The sequence below is a fragment of the Phoenix dactylifera genome, unplaced genomic scaffold (genome assembly GCF_009389715.1).
Source record: "Phoenix dactylifera cultivar Barhee BC4 unplaced genomic scaffold, palm_55x_up_171113_PBpolish2nd_filt_p 001712F, whole genome shotgun sequence".
Lineage (NCBI taxonomy): Eukaryota > Viridiplantae > Streptophyta > Magnoliopsida > Arecales > Arecaceae > Phoenix > Phoenix dactylifera.
In genome coordinates, this window is record NW_024069011.1 from 55,444 (window position 1) to 61,656 (window position 6,213).

At 40.1% G+C, this 6,213-nt stretch overlaps 2 pseudogenes; both read left to right on the forward strand.

Annotated features, from left to right (window-relative positions):
• LOC120109003 lies at positions 1-4,910 on the forward strand (annotated as a pseudogene).
• A 175-nt stretch (positions 4,911-5,085) lies between these two features.
• On the forward strand, positions 5,086-6,013 carry LOC120109004 (annotated as a pseudogene).
• Positions 6,014-6,213: the final 200 nt, after the last annotated feature.

Sequence of the window (6,213 nt, forward strand, 5' to 3'; positions counted from 1 at the left end):
CTTCCCTCCCTCGTCCCCGCGGCGTCCTCTGCGCTCCGCTCCATTAAATATCAGCCACATCGCCCACCATAAAAAAAATATCAACAAAATCTATCTTAAGAGCACAAACTATTAAAAAAAAAAAATCGTACAAAACCCTGACCGCCATAAGGCTCTCTTCCTCCCTCCCGACGTCCCTTGCTCCGGTAGGAGCCGTACCAAACCCTATCCGAAACCACCAGAGTCTGGAGAAGACGGAGAGAGCGAAAAGAAGACAAGAATAAGGCCTCTTCTTCTTCTTCCGTTCTTTAAGAAAAGGATGGTCGAATGGCCCAATTCCGGCTACCGGGCGCCGACCGAACCTACCCCGACCCCCACGGCGGCGGCGGCGGCGCCGCCGGTCGCTCCCGCCGCATCCGCCGCTCCGGCAAGGCACCCCTTCGCGTAATGGCCGGCGCCATCGCCGTGATCCTCGCCCTTGTCCTCCTCGTCGCCTTCTCCAGCCACCTCCTCCTCTCCCGCCACGGAGGTCTGCTTCTCCTCTCCCTTATTGAATCCGGTCTCGTTTTCTAGGGTTGGTCTTGGTTTGGATCTGATCTTGTGACAGTTTGGTTACATTGGGCAGAGATTCGAAGCAGATTGCACGATGAGAACGTCGGGAGGAAGCAGGGGTCGAGTGTCGGACTCAAGGGAGCGATTCCTAGGGTTCTGAGATTCGGCAAGGGTTCCGGCAAGGTTGGCTGGGATTCGAGGCAGTGGGACAAGGATGACAGGAGGCGGGACCGCGATTACGCCGAGGAGGACCAGAAGTTTCCCGGCGATGGCGGCCGGAAATCGGAGAATGAGACGGTCGGGAGCCGGCCGAGCCATTCGGCGGATCATGGATTGTACAATGAGGGCGGGCGGGCCGAGCTGGATTCTTACCGGGACGAATATGAGGACTCTTTGAAGAAAGGAGGGAAACTTTGGGAGGATGATGTAGTTGGGAAGGGTAATGCGCATGATGATTATGGCTATGGCTATGGTTTTGGTGGTGAGGGTAAGAGTGGTGGAGATGCAGTAACTGATGAATTGAAGAAGGATTCTTCTGTGATTTCTGGAAAGGTGGTGGGTGGTGGTGGAGATAGCAAGACGGAGAAGAAGCTGGCGTCGAGAAGAAAACCAAGGCATCACAAGTTTTCAGGTGAGTTTGCAATCTCTTTATTTGTATTGGGTGTATGATATTCATCATTCTGTAACTTTGATTTATGCCAATTTGATTACACTGTAATCTTATCTATGCGAAAAAGAATTGCAGTCATGATGTTAGCATAATGACCATCAATAATGACGAGGATACATTTATAAAATAATATCCAGAATATTTCTTATCAGATAAAATGGAAGTTTCATGATGCGTGTTACATAAACTTAGGAGGACTATATATTTATAGCTTTGTAAATGCTTCTAATTAGACACCTGAATTACCAACTATAGAGGCCTCTGTAACAAATTGTTGTAGACTTCTCTGGCACTTGCTTGTGCTTATCAGGTGACTGATGCTGGTTATGTTGTTGCCTCTGCACCAGACAACAAATTGAAGTGATACAATCTGGAACAATTACAATTAGAGAGCTCGTAGTCGTTAAATATAACTCCAGTGAATTAAATTTAAATTCTAATTGGGAAACCATGTTGAATAGACAGTTGGAGGTGCTAGTTCTGCGGATGGCGGATATCTGCCACAGATGAGTGATTGCGACAGTACATAGTAGCTTAGAGAATGGTAATATATTTAATATGAGAGCGTAAGAGTGTGTGCACACGTATGTGTGGGTGGGTGAGAGAGAGGGTGCATGGTAGCTTGGAATATATTTAATTAATATTTTTAAGATTAAGTTTAAGTCCTCTACAAATAGAGTAAAATCTCTTATTATGAAGAAGGATCAGCTAATATACTGATCTTTTAATCTTTCTTTATGTTGCTGAAGAATCCTTTTGGTTATATATTTACCTATTTATGCAATTTTGTCTGTCTGTGCCTAGAAAGCCACAACATTATTCATAAACACATTTGCATGGCGGAATTGCTAATCATATTCATGGTTTGCATCATATGGTCATGTATTTTGTGTTCGATATGCTGATGAGACTCCTCCTTTATGTATAATTTGAGAAATATTTTGTTTCACTCTTTCTCTGGTGTTGCTTGCTTCAATTATATTCAAACTTTTGTCAGGTTCATCTTGCAAGATAAAATTCTTCAACTCTACAGCTCAACTTGTAGAACCTTTAGAGAGTAAGAAATTTTCAGATTTTCCTTGCAGTATAAAGAAGTAGAAGACAGGCCTAATGATTTAGAAAATTGGGAGCCGAGATTTGCGGGGCATCAGAGTCCCCAAGAAAGGGAGGAGTCATATTATGCACGTGACCAAAAAATTAACTGCGGCTTTGTAAGAGGTCCTAAAGGATCACCAGTACTGGATTTGATATGGCAGAAGATGATGTCAGATACATGAGCAGATGCCACATAGCTGTGTCGTCTTGCATCTTTGGAAAGTCAGATAGTTTGAGAACCCCCTATAACAAAGTGGTAAGAGGCTATTTTCTATTGTTTGTTTTCTATGAACTAAAAAGATGTCGATGAATCAGTTGTGAATGATATTTACTGAAGTTCTCTCAATATTTTGTCTATTTGAGGTACTTTCTAATTCTATTGCTCTTTCTTTTTTCCCTCCATGTTATATCTTCATAGACTTTTCTTGCTGAACAGGGAAGTCCGGGAGACTGTTATGCTTTTTTCTGGTTTTGAATGCTCTACTGGGGAGTGCTGTTAACAAATATTTAATTTTGTGGTATAATTTAGTATTTGTTTTTGCTGTTTTATCAGTTGTGTGAGCACATTACCTTCACATGTTTGACTATTCATACTTCCATTTTACGTATATTCTGACTAGTTCATTAGTTTTTAGAACAATGACAACATAAAACAAAAATATCCGGGCATGCATTATGATTTTTTAAGAGACACTAGGGCTTCAATTTGCAATTGAGATAGCAGTGATTGTTTTTAACAGTTTTATTTAAACATTCTGAATCTCTTCTTTCTCTCTCTCTTTCTCCCCCCTCCCCCTCTGTTCTTATCACACATGAGCTTGCTCACTATTTTTACTGCTTTCCGTCTGGGGACACACAAACAAGCACACAACACACACACACACACAGCAGTTCTTATGCATGAAATGAAATCAACCATGCTGCTTCTGTGACCAGACTATTAGAGTTAAGGCCTCTCAGACCTCGATGCCTTTCAATATGGTGGTATTTCGTTCCATGAATTGACCCAAATAACTATCTGAATATCAAGTATGTGAATTGTTTTAAGGGGATAACAGTTAAAAATAATCAATAACAATGTCTTGACACACTGTCCTGAATAGATTTTCAGGCAGGCAAGAATGTTTTGAATATCTTTAGTGCCATATACAGAATGGAAGAAATTGCCTCCTCAAATTTTGGACAAATGTTTGTTCATGGTATTCTTGTATTATGTATGGGAGTACAGCATACAGCTGATGCAGAAACCCTTGTCTATGTTAGCTTGTTGACAAGTTACAAGGCTTAAGGTTTAAAGAAAGTATTTTCTTACAACAACACTGAGTTTGAAGTACTAGGAACTCATTTTATATAACCAAGCAGTCATTAAGATCAAGTAATAACCAACAATTTTCTTATGAAATAATGACATGCAACATGAGAAACAGATCCTTGTCTTTGTTTTGGTGTCATTTCGATGGATAAGATAATTGACATAAGGGTCATAAGTTTATCGAGCAGGCCTTGAGTAACAGAGATGACAGAGGAACTTGAGAGGAAAGTGAGATATGATTTTTAGCAGTCATGGACTCTTGGTAAGGATGATGGACTTTTCAACCCACATTAATTTACCCGTGGGGAAGTAATGGCATTGTAAAGGCTGTGGACACCTGGTAGTTGAGTTCACAAGCATAATTGGTGTCCAATTCATTGGTGACTGTGAGGTGCCCAATGAAGGAAACAATGCCAAAATTAAGGTGGATGTGAAAATGTGGTTGTTGTCAGATGATTTTTTCAGAATTTTGGCAACTTTTGGTGGGTGAATTCAATAGCCTTTCTACATCAAGTCCATGGATTTTGGTGGGAGCTTGATGAAATGTAAATTATAATTTCATGAGAAGCAGCAATGTGGACTCAAAAGTGGGCAGTGCCATTGGCAATACCTTGTGTTAGAAAGGCAAAGGTACATTTGGGGTGAGACTAACAGTTTCTGTACAATCACAACAGCCTTAACGAGTATGGGAAAAATGTAAGGCAAAATGCAAGTACAGTAGAGTTATATGAGAGGCTGAATGTCCTTAACACACACAATTTGAAAAATAACCCATGTTTTCCTCATCAATTTCTTTCATCTACGATATAAATTTTTGATCCTATATTCTGCTACATTGCTTCTTGGAAGTTGTTCTGAAGACATAGTTATACACACTATGTAAGAAACTTTAAATGTTATTAGATAAGTGATGATCTATTGTTTCTGTTTCTAATTATAAATACCTGCTATTACTTATTCATGGTTGTTGAAGTAACAATCACTATCTTCTGTTATGGGGCTCCTTATTTCTAGTCTTATGAGCACAAGCATAAATTATGCAGAAATAATTTTGATAATTAAATGCATGGCTTTTTCATCATAGAGGAATATGATTACTCTGTATTATGCAGGTTACACGTTTGTCAAGGAAAAATGTCTGCTTTATTATGTTTATGGATGAAATCACATTGCAGACATTACTGTCAGAAGGTCAAAAAATGGACGGTTCGGGGTTTATTGGCTTATGGAAGATTGTAGTGGTTAAAAATCTACCTTCCACTGACATGCGGAGAGTTGGAAAGATACCTTAAGTTTTTGACACATCGGCTTTTTCCTTCTGCCAGGTAAGAATCAAGATGTTTAGGTGAGCAGATTAAATTTGGCTGTTCAAAATTATTTTCCTGGCTTGGGTATCAATTCCATTGCTTTTTCTTAAAATTACAAGGTCTGAAACCTCTTCATAACGTGATGAGTTGATTTTACTTGATGAATACGAATGGTGCTTTCCCATGTAAAATGTGGTCATATTGTTAGCATGAGAAAAACAAAGTTGAAACCCATTCCCCTACCTCCCCACCCCCTTCACCCCTTCTCTCACGTGGCCTCCTTTTCTTCCCGACCCAGAAGGCAGTTGTACTCAGTTTTATCGTGCATTCTTTGGTCACTTTATTTTGTTGTTAATATTTGCAATATAATATTTAATTGCTGTTCAGGTACTCAATCTGGCCTGGATAGTAAGTTGCGACTCCAGAGTGATCCTCTCCTCATTTTAGAATATTTCCTTTGGCGTAAAGGATATGAGTATGCTATTTCTAATCACTATGATCGTCACTGTGTTTGGGAGGAGGTGATGCAAAATAAGAAGCTGAACAAGTTCAACCATACACTAATCGATCAACAGTTTGAGTTCTACCAGGCTGATGGGCTGAAGAGATTTGATCCTCGGATCCTAATAAACTACTTCCTAGTTGTATGAAACCTATTAAAATATTGTGTATTTGATATGGCTGTGTGTGGCTTCATTTGATCATCATCTCTGCTGTTATTATGGACAGATGTCCCTGAAGGATCTTTCATTGTGAGAGCGCATACGCCCATGTCAAACCTATTTTCCTGTCTGTGGTTTAACGAGGTCGACCATATTCACTTCTCGAGACCAGCTGAGCTTTGCATACACCTATTTGAAGCTGAGAAGGATGAATCCCACAAAACCTTTTTTATCTCAATATGTTCAAGGTGATAGCAAACACCTGCAAACCAGATATACAACTGAAGTTCACCTCCTTTGGCTTTTCGCTTATCACCATCTTCTTTCTTTGCTTAATAAAACCTGTTTTCAGGACTGTGCAAGGCGGTCTGTTGTAAAACTTTTCCGGCACAGAGCAGAAGATAAGGGGCAATATTCCAAACAATTGATGAGATGACATTTTTGAGCCTGTGGGAAGAAAAGAATTGAAGGAGTCGCTTGTATGATAGGCTTAGTCACAGTCATTGATGCTGATCAGGTTCCAAAGTCCGTTCCATGCCTAGGGCTGCAAGTTCGAATGGCACCACATTTTTTGTGTCTTACATTGTTTCAATTTTATTTCTTTTGTTCCCACCTCATTGCATGTTATTGGAAAGT